Genomic DNA, 17,281 nt, shown 5'->3' with positions numbered 1-17,281 from the left:
GGGGTTGGACACGTTAGAGGCAGGAAACATGTTCCCAATGTTGGGGGAGTCCAGAACAAGGGGCCACAGTTTAAGAATAAGGGGTAGGCCATTTAGAACTGAGATGAGGAAAAACTTTTTCAGTCAGAGAGTTGTGAATCTGTGGAATTCTCTGCCTCAGAAGGCAGTGGAGGCCAATTCTCTGAATGCATTCAAGAGAGAGCTAGATAGAGCTCTTAAGGATAGCGGAGTTAGGGGTATGGGGAGAGGGCAGGAACGGGGTACTGATTGAGAATGATCAGCCATGATCACATTGAATGGCGGTGCTGAGTCAAGGGGCCGAATGGCCTCCTCCTGCACCTATTGTCTATTGTCTATTGTCTATTGAAACCCACGCAGTCCCAGCGAGAACATGCAAATTCCACACAGACAGCGCCCGAGGTCAGGATCGAACCCGGGTCTCAACCGGCTAATCTACTGCGCCTCATCAAAATGCGTTCTCCCTGATCACCGAACTTAGCAAGAAATATTAAGCTAAACTGCTCCAATTTTAACAAACACGAGGGAATAGATTCTCAAAGCCTTTTTAATTGTTTAACAAACTAAGGGCGGCACGGTGGCGCAGCGGTAGAGTTGCTGCCAAACAGTGCTCGCAGTGCCAAGGACACGGGTTCCATCCCGACTACGGGCGCCGTCTGTACGGAGTTTGCACGTTCTCCCCGTGACCTGCGTGGGCTTTCTCTCCAATCTTCAGTTTCCTCCCACACTCCAAAGACGTACAGGTTTGGATGTTAATTGACTTGGTATAAAATGTAAATTGTCCCTGGTGTGTGTAGGATAGTGTTAGTGTGCGGGGATCGCTGGTCGGCGCGGACCCGGTGGGCCGAGGGGCCTGGTTCCGCGCTGTATCTCTAAACTAAACTAAACTAAACAGGAAATATTAAACTATACTGCCCCAAGTTTGATAAAGCTAGGAAAACAATTCTCGTAGCCTTCAGTTAATTAGTTTAACTGATTATTTTTCCTTGAATTTAAAATTCTGATCATTACTTATTAAAAGAGAACAGCATGTGAGTGTAATCTTGCAGCTCCAACAGAATAAGACTAACATTTCCCTTTCCAATACTCCTCCCTCTAGAATTAACTTCCAAAACCTTCAAGTTGCCAAGACTTCTTCAAACACATGATGAGCGTTTGTCAGCACTGGGCCTGTACTCGCTGGAGTTTAGAAGGATGAGGGGGGACCTCATTGAAACGCACAGAATAGTGAGCGGCCTGGATAGAGTGGATGTGGGGAGGATGTTTCCACTGGTGGGAGAGTCTAGGACCAGAGGGCACAGCCTCAGAATTAGAGGACGTTCCTTTAGGAAGGAGATGAGGAGGAATTTCATTAGTCAGAGGGTGGTGAATCTGTGGAATTCTTTGCCACAGACGGCTGTGGAGGCCAAGTCAGTGGACATCTTTAAGGCAGAGATAGATAGATTCTTGATTGGTACGGGTGTCAGGGGTTATGGGGAGAAGGCAGGAGAGTGGGGTTGAGAGGGAGAGATAGATCAGCCATGATTGTCAGCAGAGTAGACATGATGGGCCGAATGGCCTAATTCTGCTCCTATCACTCATGAACATGAAGTTATAAACAGTCGTGAGGTGTGGGAGGAATTCCTGTGGTAGATATTCCCTCCTGGATTTGGGGCCTCCAATAGTTATAGAGTGATACAGTGTGGAAACAGGCCCTTCATCCCAACTTGCCCACACCGGTTAAAATGTCCCATTTAAACTAGTCCCACCTGCCTGCATTTGACCCATATCCCTCCAAACCTGTCCTATCCATGTACCTGTCTAACTGTTTCTTAAACGTTGGGATAGTCCCAGCCTCAAATATCTCCTCTGGCAGCTCGTTCCATACACCCACCACCCTCTGTGTGAGAATGTTACCCCTCAGATTCCTATTAAATCTTTTCCCTGCTTCACCTTGAACCTATGTCCTCTATTTCTCGATTCACCAACTCTGGGCAAGAGACTCTGTGCATCTACCCGATCTATTCCTCTCATGATTTTAGACCCTTTTCCCAGTATCCCGGTAAATTTCACTCCCAGCCTGAAGTCTCAATATATAAGCCAGAGCGTCCAATGTTCATTGTGGTTCTGTCAAGGAGAGGTTATCAGGTAGAACATACCATGAATAATGAGGACCATGCAGAGACAGGTTGGATGGACTCAAACTGTTTTCTCTGGATCGTCAGAGGTTGAGGGGAGACTTGAGAGAAGTATATAAAATTATCAGAGGCCTGGAGAGGGTAGACAGTCAGAACCTTTCTCCTGGTGTAGAAATTTAGTTAGGTTTAGTTTTCGAGACACAGTGTGGAAACAGGCCCTTCGGCCCACCAAATCTGTGCATGCTGAGTTACTCCAGCATTTTGTGAATAAATACCTTTGATTTGTACCAGCACCTGCAGTTATTTTCTTATACCCCATACACTAGCACTGTCCGACACACACTAGGAACAATTTACAATCATTTACCGAAGCCAATTAACCTGCAAACCCGGAGTGTGAGAGGAAACCGGAGTGCCCGGAGAAAACCCACGCAGGTCACGGGGAGAACGTACAAACTCCGTACAGACAGCACCCGTAGTCGGGATGGAACCCGGGTCTCTGGCACTGTGAGGCAGCAACTCAACCGAGGGATATGGGCCAAATCAGGCAAATGGAAGTATCCCAGAATGTCAAAATTGTCAGCATGGACTAGATGTGCCGAAGGGCCTGCTTCTGTGCTGTTTGATTCCATGTTGCACCCACACACAGAATGACTGAAGGAAATGGAGTCTTGACGATCTTGGCTTGTCTCTGGCTAACTCAGTCTCTGGCTAACTCAGTCTCTGGCTAACTCAGTCTCTGGCTAACTCAGTCTCTGGCTAACTCAGTCTCTGGCTAACTCAGTCTCTGGCTAACTCAGTCTCTGGCTAACTCAGTCTGTGGATAACTCAGTCTCTGGCTAACGCAGTCTCTGGCTAACTCAGTCTCTGGCTAACTCAGTCCCTGGCTAACTCAGTCTCTGGCTAACTCAGTCTCTGGCTAACTCAGTCTCTGGCTAACTCAGTCTCTGGCTAACTCAGTCTGTGGATAACTCAGTCTCTGGCTAACGCAGTCTCTGGCTAACTCAGTCTGTGGCTAACTCAGTCTGTGGCTAACTCAGTCTCTGGCTAACTCAGTCTCTGGCTAACTCAGTCTGTGGATAACTCAGTCTCTGGCTAACGCAGTCTCTGGCTAACTCAGTCTCTGGCTAACTCAGTCTCTGGCTAACTCAGTCTCTGGCTAACTCAGTCTCTGGCTAACTCAGTCTCTGGCTAACTCAGTCTCTGGCTAACTCAGTCTGTGGATAACTCAGTCTCTGGCTAACGCAGTCTCTGGCTAACTCAGTCTGTGGCTAACTCAGTCTCTGGCTAACTCAGTCTCTGGCTAACTCAGTCTGTGGATAACTCAGTCTCTGGCTAACGCAGTCTCTGGCTAACTCAGTCTCTGGCTAACTCAGTCCCTGGCTAACTCAGTCTCTGGCTAACTCAGTCTCTGGCTAACTCAGTCTCTGGCTAACTCAGTCTCTGGCTAACTCAGTCTGTGGATAACTCAGTCTCTGGCTAACGCAGTCTCTGGCTAACTCAGTCTGTGGCTAACTCAGTCTGTGGCTAACTCAGTCTCTGGCTAACTCAGTCTCTGGCTAACTCAGTCTGTGGATAACTCAGTCTCTGGCTAACGCAGTCTCTGGCTAACTCAGTCTCTGGCTAACTCAGTCTCTGGCTAACTCAGTCTCTGGCTAACTCAGTCTCTGGCTAACTCAGTCTCTGGCTAACTCAGTCTCTGGCTAACTCAGTCTGTGGATAACTCAGTCTCTGGCTAACGCAGTCTCTGGCTAACTCAGTCTGTGGCTAACTCAGTCTGTGGCTAACTCAGTCTCTGGCTAACTCAGTCTGTGGCTAACTCAGTCTCTGGCTAACGCAGTCTCTGGCTAACGCAGTCTCTGGCTAACGCAGTCTCTGGCTAACTCAGTCTGTGGCTAACTCAGTCTGTGGCTAACTCAGTCTCTGGCTAACTCAGTCTGTGGCTAACTCAGTCTGTGGCTAACTCAGTCTCTGGCTAACTCAGTCTCTGGCTAACTCAGTCTGTGGATAACTCAGTCTCTGGATAACGCAGTCTCTGGCTAACGCAGTCTCTGGCTAACGCAGTCTCTGGCTAACTCAGTCTCTGGCTAACGCAGTCTCTGGCTAACTCAGTCTCTGGCTAACTCAGTCTCTGGCTAACTCAGTCTCTGGCTAACTCAGTCTGTGGATAACTCAGTCTCTGGCTAACGCAGTCTCTGGCTAACTCAGTCTGTGGATAACTCAGTCTCTGGCTAACGCAGTCTCTGGCTAACTCAGTCTCTGGCTAACTCAGTCTCTGGCTAACTCAGTCTCTGGCTAACTCAGTCTCTGGCTAACTCAGTCTCTGGCTAACTCAGTCTCTGGCTAACTCAGTCTGTGGATAACTCAGTCTCTGGCTAACGCAGTCTCTGGCTAACTCAGTCTGTGGCTAACTCAGTCTGTGGCTAACTCAGTCTCTGGCTAACTCAGTCTGTGGCTAACTCAGTCTCTGGCTAACGCAGTCTCTGGCTAACGCAGTCTCTGGCTAACGCAGTCTCTGGCTAACTCAGTCTGTGGCTAACTCAGTCTGTGGCTAACTCAGTCTCTGGCTAACTCAGTCTGTGGCTAACTCAGTCTGTGGCTAACTCAGTCTCTGGCTAACTCAGTCTCTGGCTAACTCAGTCTGTGGATAACTCAGTCTCTGGCTAACGCAGTCTCTGGCTAACGCAGTCTCTGGCTAACGCAGTCTCTGGCTAACTCAGTCTCTGGCTAACGCAGTCTCTGGCTAACTCAGTCTCTGGCTAACTCAGTCTCTGGCTAACTCAGTCTCTGGCTAACTCAGTCTGTGGATAACTCAGTCTCTGGCTAACGCAGTCTCTGGCTAACTCAGTCTGTGGATAACTCAGTCTCTGGCTAACGCAGTCTCTGGCTAACTCAGTCTCTGGCTAACTCAGTCTCTGGCTAACTCAGTCTCTGGCTAACTCAGTCTGTGGATAACTCAGTCTCGGTTCGTCTGACGATCCAGTTTTGGCTGCAATGAGACTGTTGTTGAATGACAAGAATAAAATAAAATAGGATTCGTGCTGGATTAGTGTCAACGCGTGATGGATGGTTGACACAATTTAAGGGACCGGGGGGGACCTGATTTCTACGGTGTCTGACTCTTTGATTCTCTGAACAGTGCCTGCTTTGAACAGTTCCATCTACTTTTTGAGCACGTTTTTTAAATTTGAAGAATTGCCTTCATCTGTCTCATTGAGATGGAATATACTGAGGCAACAAGCAAATATATTATTATTAAAAACTAGACCAAGTGGACCAGTTGGGCCCAAACCTCTCCTGCATTTGTGTAGCACCCTCTCCTCCCCCTCCTCCTTACCCCCTCCCCCTCCCCTCCCCCCTCCCCCTTCCTCCTCCCCCTTTCCCCTCCACCCTTCCCCTCCCCCACACTCCATCCCCTCCCCCCTCCTTCCCCCCTCCCTCCTCCCCTCCCCCTTTCCCCTCCCCCCTTCCCCTCCCCCCACTCCATCCCCCTCAACCCCCCTCCCCCCTCCCCCCTCCTTCCCCCTCCCTCCTCCCCTCCCCCTTTCCCCTCCCCCTTCCCTTCCCCCCCACTCCATCCCCCTCAACCCCCCTCTCCCTCCCTCCTCCCCCCCTCCCTCCTCCCCCCTCCCTCCTCCCCCCTCCCTCCTCCCCCTCCCTCCTCCCCTTCCCCTCCCCCACTCCATCCCCTCAACCCCCCCTCCCTCCCTCCTTCCCCCCTCCCTCCTCCCCCTCCCTCCTCCCCCCTCCCTCCTCCCCCCTCCCTCCTCCCCTTCCCCTCCCCCCCACTCCATCCCCCTCAACCCCCCCCTTCCTCCATCCCCCCTTCCCCCTTTCCCCTTCCCCCTTTCCCCTTCCCCCTTTCCCCTTCCCCCTCCCCCCCCCCCCTCCCCCAATTCGACGACACAGAAAAAATCATTCACGCTTTCATTTCCTCCCGCCTAGACTACTGCAACTCCCTATACACTGGGATCAGCCAATCTTCCCTGTCCCGCCTGCAACTGGTTCAAAACGCCGCAGCGAGACTCCTGACGGGTACCCGTAAAAGGGACCACATCACGCCGATTCTGGCCTCTCTCCACTGGCTCCCTGTACGGTACAGAATCAACTTCAAGCTCCTCCTATTCACGTATAAAGCCCTAAATGGACACTCCCCCCCCCCCCCTACATCAAAAATCTTCTAACCCACCTCTCTATCTCCAGGTCCCTCAGGTCGGCCGACTTGGGGCTACTCACTATCCCGCGGTCTAGGCTTAAACTCAGGGGTGACCGCGCTTTTGCGGTTGCAGCTCCTAGACTGTGGAACAGCATCCCTCTCCCCATCAGAACTGCCCCCTCCATCCACTCCTTTAAATCCAGGCTCAAAACCTATTTCTACTCCCTAGCGTTTGAGGCTCATTGAGGAGGCGCTGTGAACTGTTTGCGTGCTACTGTTTGTTTCTTTTTTTTTTCTATTGGAACCTAATCAGATGTACAGCACTTTGGTCAACGTGGGTTGTTTTTAAATGTGCTATACGAATAAAATTGACTTGACTTGACTTGACTCCATCCCCCTCAACCCCCTTATCCTCCACCCCCCCCCCCCCCTCCCTCCCTAGGAGATAGATTTAAACTTAAAAATGTGAATAACTTTTAAAATATAACACCGATTTCAATGAAACGTCTTCCATTAGCACCAAAGGGACGATGGCGAGTAAGGTGGGCCTAAGATTGTCGGGCTATCGTGGACCGTTTTGGATGTAGTTCAGGAACAAACAAACAAGAGTTTTCGTATATAGATAGCAGAGTTTTATAATTTCAAACTCCTGCCTACATACTTTTGTGTGGCAGTTTTAAATTAGACCACAGAATCTGTGTTGCAGTCCAGAGTTTGACAAGAACTGAGAATTCTTTGCTTGTCAAGTGTGAGGGGAGGGTAAAATTGATGGCAGTTTGTTTACATGCAGCAGATCTAAGACCGTTTTAACAAAGTGAATTATTTTTAAATCATTCACGGGACATGGACAAGGTTTAGATTTCGGTTTATTTGTGTTGCAGGGACCAGGTGGCACGGTGGCACAGCGGGTAGAGCTGCTGTATCACAGCGCCAGAGACCCGGGTTTCATCCCGACTACGGGCGCCGTCTGTACGTGGAGTTTGTACGTTCTCCCCGTGACCTGCGTGGGTTTTCTCCGGGCGCTCCGGTTTCCTCCCACACTCCAAAGACGTGCAGGTTTGTAGATTAATTGGCTTGGTGTAAATGTAAATTGAGCCTAGTGTGTGTAGGATAGTGTAGTGTGCGGGGATCGCTGGTTGGCATGGGGTCGATGGGCCGAAGGGCCTGTTTCCGCTGTATCTCTAAACCAAACTACCGAGGTACAGTGAAAAGCTATTGTTTGGTCAATACTGGTCTTGAGAATTTTGATGATTGGCGATGTTTTAGGTTTAGGTTTATTGTTGTTGTTTGTACTGAGGAACTGTGAAAAGCTTTGCTTTGTATACTACCCAAACAGATCAGATAATACTACGCAAGCCAAACTCCAGTACAATAGGTAGAACAAAGGGGAAGATCCAGAGTGCAGAATATAGTTCTCAGCATCGTAGCGCATCAGTTCCACAGACAAAGTCCAATGTCCGCAATGGGGTAGAGGTGAATCGGACACGACCCTAGCTTACGGAAGGACAATTCAGAAGCCTGATAACAGAGGGGAAGATGCTGTTCCCGAGTCTGGTGGCACACGCTTTCAAGCTTCTGCACCGTCTGGCGGGCAGGAGTGGGGAGAAGAAGGAATGGCCGGGGTGGGACAAGTCTTTAATGGTAGGCACAAAATGCTGGAGTTACTCAGCGGGTCAGGCAGCATCTCTGGAGAGAAGGAATGGGTGACGTTTTGGGTCGAGACCTTTCTTCAGACTGAGAGTCAGGGGAGGGTGAGGCGTAAAAAGGACAAATGAAAGCAGATGTGATAAGGAAATGTAGAATGGTTTATTGTTAGCCGAGAGGAAGGTGACAAGGAGACATAAATCAGTGAATAGTCGGAGAACTAGGGTGGGGGAGGGACGAAGAGAGGGAAAGCTAGAGGTGCGGTGTAAACTACCCAAGTGAAATATGAGATGCTGTTCCTCCAATTTGCGCTGTTCCTCACTCTGACAGAGGAGGAGGCCCAGGACAGGAAGGTCAGTGTGGGAATGGGAGGGGGAGTTAAAGTGCTGAGCAACCGGGAGATCAGGTAGGCCGAGGCGGACTGAGCGGAGGTTTTCAGCAAAACGATCGCCCAGCCAATATTCTGATTGTTTCTGTTCCAAGCTAAGTACTGACCTGGAATCATCTTACTAATGGCTAATACTTTGACTGAAGCTGTGCTGTTAACTGCAGCTACGAATTCTAATCAGCAGATTTATTTCAAGGCAGCACGGATTAATAGTTCTGGCATTTTGTTTCTTACAAGCCCGAGCTTTGCACAGCTGCAGTTTACGGGAATGTCCGGGACAATTTATTCTGCAGAAACTGAGGGGTGTCAAGTTTCTGTTGAAATTCCATCGTGTTAGTTTAGTTGAGTCTAGCGGTACAGAGTGGAAACTTCGGCCCTTCGGCCCACAATATCCGTGCTTAGGGATAGGCCTAACTATGAGGCCTAGACCATCACTTATCAGTCAACACCAGAATAGTGAGCGGCCTGGATAGAGTGGATGTGGAGAGGATGTTTCCATTAGTGGGAGAGTCTAGGACCAGAGGTCACAGCCTCAGAGTTAAAGGACGTTCTTTTAGGAAGGAGATGAGGAGGAATTTCTTTAGTCAGAGGGTGGTGAATCTGTGGAATTCTTCGCTACAGAGAAGCCTGTGGAGGCCACAAGTCAGTGGATATATTTAAAGACAGAGATGGACAGATTCTTGATTAGTACGGGTGTCAGGGGTTATGGGGAGAAGTGCAGGAGAATGGGGTTAGGAGGGAGAGATAGATCAGCCGTGATTGAATGTTGGAGCAGACTTGATGGGCTAATTCTGCTCCTATCACTTATGACATTATGACCTTAACAAAACAATCTTTTCACTGCACCTCGATGTGTGACAGTAATGAACTAAGCTAAACTAAACCTTTAATCCATACCCCTCCATTCTATGTGTATGCATGTGCCTGTCCAAAAGTCTCTTAAACGCCTCGATGGTATCTGCCTCCACCACCACCCCTGGCAGCACGTTCCAGGCACCCACCCCCCTCTGTGTAAAGAACCTGCTCCACACATCGCCTTTAAACTTCATCCCTTAAAGCTATGCCCTCGAGCAATAAACACTTGCATCCCGGGTGAGGCCCAACGCAAATTGGAGGAACAGCATCTCATATTCAGCTCGAGCAGCTTACAGCCCAGCGGTATGAATATTGATTTCTCTGATTAGTGATGAGTCAGGTCCATCTCACTGCCCGGTCCATCACATGTACTGACCTCCCCACCATCGAAGGGATCTACAGGAGTCGCTGCCTCAAAAAGGCAGCCAGCATCATCAGAGACCCCCACCACCCTGGCCACACTCTCACTGACCCACACCCACCCTGGCCACACTCTCACTGACCCACACCCCCCTGGCCACACTCTCACTGACCCACACCACCCTGGCCACACTCTCACTGACCCACACCCCCACCCTGGCCACACTCTCACTGACCCACACCCCCACCCTGGCCACACTCTCACTGACCCACACCCCCACCCTGGCCACACTCTCACTGACCCCCACCACCCTGGCCACACTCTCACTGACCCACACCACCCTGGCCACACTCTCACTGACCCACACCCCCACCCTGGCCACACTCTCACTGCCCCCACCACCCTGGCCACACTCTCACTGACCCACACCACCCTGGCCACACTCTCATTTCACTCCTGCCACCGGGAATAAGGTATAGTTCAGTTCTCACAGTTTACAGTGAACTTTTTGTGTTGTTTATTGCGGGTTTTGCAGAGTAATATCGTTTGCATGTCGAAGAGAGACACAAAAATCTGGAGTAACTCAGCAGGTCAGGCAGCATCTCAGGAGAGAAGGAATGGGTGACGTTTCGGGTCGAGACCCTTCTTCAGACTGATGTCAGGGGAGAGGGAGATTGGAGATATAGAAGGGCACAATCCACCGAGGGGGAGTGGCGGGAGAGGGTGTTGCAGAACTCTCGTGGGAGAGTGGAGGAGAACATCTTCAAAGTAAGGCAGACACAAAATGCTGGAGTAACTCAGCAGGTCAGGCAGCATCTCAGGAGAGAAGGAATCTTCAAAGTAAGCAGACCGTGAGTAGATTTGACAGTGGAGCAGAGAAAATGTGTTGGAAGGAGCTGCAGACGCTGGTTTACAACGAAGATAGACACAAAATGCTGGAGTAACTCAGCGGGACAGGCAGCATCTCTGTTTACATTTTCTGATGTGCTGCTGCAAGTAAGAATTTAATTGTCCCATTTTGGGATATATGGCATTAAATCACTCTTGACTCCTGAATCTTGATTCTGATGACAAAGACAAGCTGCCATATTTGGTACTTTTGCATTAATTAACCGAGGTAGTTGTGTGCTATAAATCTTACGTATTTAGTGTTTCTGTCTGATGAAGTTCATTTTCCAGCTGGTTTAATTTAATAAGTTTTCAATAGTGCACCGTTCCGCATCAAAGCCAGTCCTATTATAGAACTCCCATCTTTCATCAAGTTTTCTGCAATGTTGCAATTGTGTTCCTAATATGCTACCGATATCAATATAGGAGTAAACGCATTTAATTCCAGACACTGGAGAAAGATCCCGACCCAGAACGTCACCTATCCATGTTCCCCAGAGATGCTGCCTGACCCGCTGAGTTACTCCAGCACTCTGTGAAACGTCACCTATCCATGTTCCCCAGAGATGCTGCCTGACCCGTTGAGTTACTCCAGCACTCCGTGAAACGTCACCTATCCATGTTCTCCAAATATGCTGCCTGACCCGCTGAGTTACTCCAGCACTTTCTGTCTATCTTCAGTATAAACTAGCATCTGCAGGTCTTTGTTTGGTGTTGAGATACAGCGCTGAAACAGGCCCTTCGGCCCACCGAGTCCGCACCGACCAGCGATCCCCGCACACACTAGCTCTCTCCTACACACACTAGGGACAATTTACTATATTTACCAAAGCCAATTAACCTACAAACCTGCACATCTTTGGAGTGTGGGAGGAAACCGGAGCACCCGGAGAAAACCCACGCAGGTCACGGGGAGAATGTAGGAAGCAACTGAAGTTGCTGGTTTAATCCGAACTGAAGATGGACTGAAGGAGGGTCTCGACCCGAAACGTCGCCCATTCCTTCTCTCCAGCTGCCCCCCGGAGATACTCCAGCATTTTGTGTCTATCTACGGTCACGGGGAGAACAGACAGTGAACGGTGTTCAGTGCATCAATCGTCCAGTCTGTGCTTGGTCTGTGCGATACATAGGAGTCAGCATGGAGTTCCCCATCCAGGCCTCACGTAACGATATGTCAACATATAGTGAGTGGATGGCACAAGGAGGGAGGTGAAGTCTTGCAAAACATTAGACAATAGACAATAGGTGCAGGAGGAGGCCATTCGGCCCTTCGAGCCAGCACCGCCACTCAATGTGATCATGGCTGATCATTCTCAATCAGTACCCCGTTCCTGCCTTCGCCCCATACCCCCTGACTCCGCTATCAAACTAAAGAAGGCTGTGGAGGCCAAGTCAGTGGATATATTTAAGGCAGAGAGAGATAGATGCTTGATTAGTACAGGTTTCAGAAGTTATGGGGAGAAGGCAGGAGAATGGGGTTAGGAGGGAGAGATAGATCAGCCATGATTGAATGGCAGAGTAGACTTGATGGGCCGAATGGCCTAATTCTGCTCCTATCACTTATAAACATGAACTGCAAGAGAAAAATGAGTTCCAGTTTGGCGGGAATGACTCAGAGCAGAGAGTGAGAGAGTCTTGATTGAAGGCAGAGAGGATGTGTGTGTGGGATGTTGTAAATGGAGTGTAGGAGGAAGAGGGCAAGATATTTTCTCACCTCTAACAGGCCAAGACCGCTCTTGCGAGAAACAGAAACAAATCTCACACGACTTCAAGTACTTCATGTTTAATTTCACACCTTCAAGGTTAACCTAAGAATTATGCAGGGAGCCCGAATCAGAAAACATTGCAAGCGGAATCTGGGCAATTGTTCATATTCACACAAAGAGCAAACTATTGTACAGAGACTCATATCCCACTTGGGTAGCTGACAGCCGTGTTGATAGACACAGGAAGCTGGAGTAACTCAGCGGGACTGGCAACGTCTCTGGAGGGAAGGAACGGGTGGCGTTTCGGGTCGAGACCCTTCTTCAGACTGAGAGTCAGGGGAATGTGATCTGTCCCCTCTCTCCAGAGATGCTGCCTGACCCGCTGAGTTACTCCAGCTTTTTGTGTCTCTCTTCGGTTTAAACCAGCACCTGCAGTTCCTTCTCACACATCACAAACCCATGGTATGAATATTGAATTCTCCAACCTACAAACAGGCCCCCTTCCCCTCTACTCCCATCCCATTGTCCCCCCCAAACCTCTCCCTGCCCCCCACCCATTTACCCCCTCCCCCTCCTCCTCCCCCTCCCCCTCTCACTCTCACCTACATTCCTTCCTCTAGCTTCACAATCCGCAACTCTTTGTCATAAGTTCACGTTCATTATTCGGAGGGGCAGAATTAGGCCATTCGGCCCATCGAGTCTACTCTGCCATTCAATCATGGCCGATCCATCTCTCCCTCCTAACCCCATTCTCCTGCCTTCTCCCCATAACTTCTGAAACCTGTACTAATCAAGCATCTATCTCTCTCTGCCTTAAATATATCCACTGACTTGGCCTCCACAGCCTTCTTTAGTTTGATAGCGGAGTCAGGGGGTATGGGGAGAGGGCAGGAACGGGGTACTGATTGAGAATGATCAGCCATGATCACATTGAGTGGGCAGTGGTGGCTCGAAGGGGCGAATGGCCTCCTCCTGCACCTATTGTCTGTTGTCTTCTCCCCGTAACCCCTGACAACGTTGGATGTGCAGAATATCCTCTTTCTGGCCCAAACTGAAAGCACAGACAGTGAAATGATTCTTGGTGAGTTTCATCACTTTGTCTGCTGTGTCCACATCATCAATAGACGTTTTAAAAGCAGAGATCGTTATTGGCCAGCCCCTAACTGTGTTCAACGGGTGACCCAGCTGGGTGCTACATTTAAATCATGGTGTAAACATAATGATCACTCAGTCCGGGCTGACTGTGTGTACAGTAGTTGTTCACGTTAGTCTCCCCTCTATCTGCTTCAGCTGGAATTTAATTTTTAAAATCCTGCTAAGTACCATTCTGAACACATCTTTTATATTCACTTTGGGAGCCAATGAATACCAGCAGTGTCCTCGTTAGCAAAAGGACCATAAAATTGCCATTCCAGTCACGTGTAGTTTTAGTACGAGCAGCGGTAGAGTTGCTGCCTCACAGCGCCAGGGACCCGGGTTCCATCCCGACTACGGGCGCTGTCTGTGCGGAGTTTGTACCTTCTCCCCGTGACCTGCGTGGGTTTTCTCCGAGTGCTCCGGTTTCCTCCCACACTCCAAAGACGTGCAGGTATGTAGGTTAATTGGCTTGGTGCAGGTGTAAATGAAAATCGTCCCTAGTGTGTGTAGGACGGTGTGTATGCGCGGGGATCGCCGGTCGGCACGGACCCGGTGGGCCGAAGGGCCACTGATTCTCTAAAACTAAAACTGAAAACGAGAAACTCATTTATATAAGCATAGCTCTCTGTGCCTGGACTGTGATGACTATTTTGTTCGTACACGAGAGGGCGGGGGGGATTACACAGCGCGGCTACTGATAAAAGAACTAATCTCTTACAAAAACACAACGTTCGCGGGAGATTAATCCTAAGATAACGCCCAGGGTTGGCAACTTCCTCACTCCCAAATACGGGACAAAGGGTGACATCACCGCCCCGCGCCCCACGTGGCCTCACCCAGCCAGCGGCCACGCGCTCCCGCTCCACCAATGGCAGCCGCCCGGGCCAGGAGGCGGGTTGCTATGCTATGACCTGCGTGGGTTTTCTCCGGGTGCTCCGGTTTCCTCCCACACTCCAAAGACGTGCAGGTTTGTAGGTTAATTGGCTTTGGTAAAATTGTAAATTGTCCCTAGTGTGCGTAGGATAGTGTTAGTGTGTGGGGATCGCTGGTTGGCAAAGACTTGTTGGGCCGAAGGGCCCGTTTCTGTGCCGTATCTCTAAAGTCTAAAAATCTAAAGACTAAAGAATGTTTGCAAGGGTTGATTGTAGGAAATGGAATTGAAATGAATACAAAAGAAATTTAATTGTAGGTTTAAAAATTATGTGAGGGTGAGATTATGTGGCATTTATGTGAAGATGGAAATGTAGCCCAATGTCATCTATTTCTGCAAAGTCAGTGAAATTGGAACACAGACACAAATCTGACACTAATCTGTATAAATGTGGAGTCATAGAGTGACACAGTGTGGAAACAGGCCCTTCATAGAGTCACAGAGTGATACACTGTGGAAACAGGCCCTTCATAGAGTCACAGAGTGATACACTGTGGAAACAGGCCCTTCATAGAGTGGTACAGTGTGGAAACAGGCCCTTCATAGAGTGGTACAGTGTGGAAACAGGCCCTTCATAGAGTGGTACAGTGTGGAAACAGGCCCTTCATAGAGTCACAGAGTGATACACTGTGGAAACAGGCCCTTCATAGAGTGGTACAGTGTGGAAACAGGCCCTTCAGCCCAACTTGCCCACACTGGCCAGCGGCCGCCATTGGTGGAGCGGGAGCACGTAGCCGCTGTCTGGGCGAGGTCACGTGGGGCGCGGGGCAGTGACGTTGTAAGGGCTAATGCGGTAGAAGGCTATGGCGGATATTTTAAGCTGTTATTAAAACTGTTTTTTGCAAAGTTAAACAAGCTTTTTTCCAGGAGCTTCTTAGTGACTTCCCAGCACCCAGCAGTACCCTGCCCTTGCAGATAGAAAGTTGTGTTCACATTGTAATGTTCTGAGCTGAAGCCTGTGATGCCCCCTGATCACACAATGGTGCGTCATTTGTCATACCAGCTACGCAACTCTTGTGACTCCCTTTTGATTCCCATAACACAATTAAAGCATCTCGACCATGTCTTTGTCCACTCCTGTGCGACTCCCTAATATAATTATGGAAACTATACTAAGTTTTTGTTTAGACTAGTTTACGTCATGAAGAAGGGTCTCGACCCGAAACGTCACCCATTCCTTCTCTCCACAGATGCTGCCTGACCTGCTGAGTTACTCCAGCATTTTGTGAATAAATACCTTCGATCTTTACCAGCATCTGCAGTTATTTTCTTATAGTTTACGTCATGAAATCATGGAAAATTACTGAATGTACTCTGTGCTGCTTTTAACCGTATAAATACTGCAGGTACTCTGCGTATTCTTTCAGGAGACGGAAGCAGGTGATTGAGTGAACAATAGTGCGCTCAGGTCTCTGTGTCTTCTCCCACCGGAACTAAAGTAAAAAGGTTTTAACTGAGTCTTGTGCTCTTTGAATTATTTCGTAGATAAGTCTAGCTGACTCTCACAACGTCACCCTTTGTCCCGTATTTGGGAGTGAGGAAGTTGGCAAAACCCTACTAAATACGGGGAGAAGGGCGGTCTAAACGGGCTTGCCCAAAATACGGGATGTCCCGGCTAATACGGAACAGTTGGCAGTTCTGCAGCTGCGGCTCACCGGCAGTCTCTCTGTCTTTTTTTTGTTTTTTGTCTATTGTCATCGTTTAATGTACGTTTTGTTCTATTTTAAACTCTGTGTATGTAGGGGGGTGGTGGGGGGGTTGGGGGAAACCTTTTTTCTAATCTCTTCCTCAACGGAGATGCGACCTTTACCGTGTCGTATCTCCGTTCGCGCTATGGCCTAACATCGTGGAGTCGGCGGCCTCCAGCTGGGATCGACCTTGAAGACTCCGGTCGCAGGGCCTGGACTTACCATCTCGGAGGCTTCGGCCGTGGGCCCTGCAGACCGCAACATCGGGAGCTCGCAGGTCCCTGGCTGGCGACCGGCTTTTGGGAGCTCCAGCCGTAGCAGCTTCGACCGCCCCGAAGCGCGAGGTACGATCGACCCGCTCGCAGGCCCCTCATCGCCCTGCGTGGCTCGGCCGCAGCACTTTCCATCGCCCGATGGGGGCTCAGGACCTTCATCGGCCTGCTCGGCTCGGCCCTGGGACTTTCCATCGCCCGGTGGGGGCTCAGGAATTTCATCGGCCTGCTCCGCTCGGCCCTGGGACTTTCCATCGCCCGGTGGGGGCTCAGGACTTTCATCGGCCTGCTCGGCTTGGCCCTGGGACTTTCCATCGCCCGGTGGGGGCTTCAAAAAGTTGGGAGCCTCGATCACCTCGTGGCACCACGGGAGAAGAATGAGGAGGAGATAAGACTTTGCCTTCCATCACAGTGAGGGTGTGCCTAGAGCAATCACTGTGATGGCTGTTTGTGTAAAAATTGTATCTGTGTGTCCTGTGCTTTTTGTTGTCTACTGCCGGACCCTGACGTGAGAGGACGCTGGCATTGTTTATTCGCCGCTTTTCCGTTAGGATAGTTTGTCTGTTTGTTTTTATGTTGATTGTTTTTGTAAAGCGCTTTGAGCACCTGATAAGGCGCTATATAAAATAAATGCTTATTATTATTATTATTAACCCTAATGGCCCCTGTCTTCCTACTGAATGGGCTGGGCAGAGGCCGGTTGAGATTTGTATCCCATGCAGTACCTCAGTTGCTGTGGTAGACAGCTCCACACAGGCTTATCAGCATTCCGTTTACAATTAGAGTCCAACTCCAGTGCTTGGCTCGTTGCATGCAATAATCTCCTTATCTCGGGATTAAAGGCGGACAAAATTACTGACCAGATGGGGAGAAAGACAGACACACGTTGCTGGAGGAACTCAACAAGTCAGGGTCAGGGTCAGGGTCAGGGTCAGGGTCAGGGTCAGGCAGCGTCTGAGCTAAATATCACTGTTCAGTTCCACAGCAACTTTGGATAAGGCAGCAGGGTGACATGGGTCAGGTTATAAGGTCATAACTGACAGGAGCAGAATTAGGCCATTCGGCCCATCAAGTCTACTCCACCATTCAATCATGGCTGATCTATCTCTCCCTCCTAACC

This window comes from Rhinoraja longicauda, chromosome 26 (assembly GCF_053455715.1).
Source record: "Rhinoraja longicauda isolate Sanriku21f chromosome 26, sRhiLon1.1, whole genome shotgun sequence".
NCBI lineage: Eukaryota > Metazoa > Chordata > Chondrichthyes > Rajiformes > Arhynchobatidae > Rhinoraja > Rhinoraja longicauda.
This window is presented reverse-complemented; position numbering follows the sequence as displayed.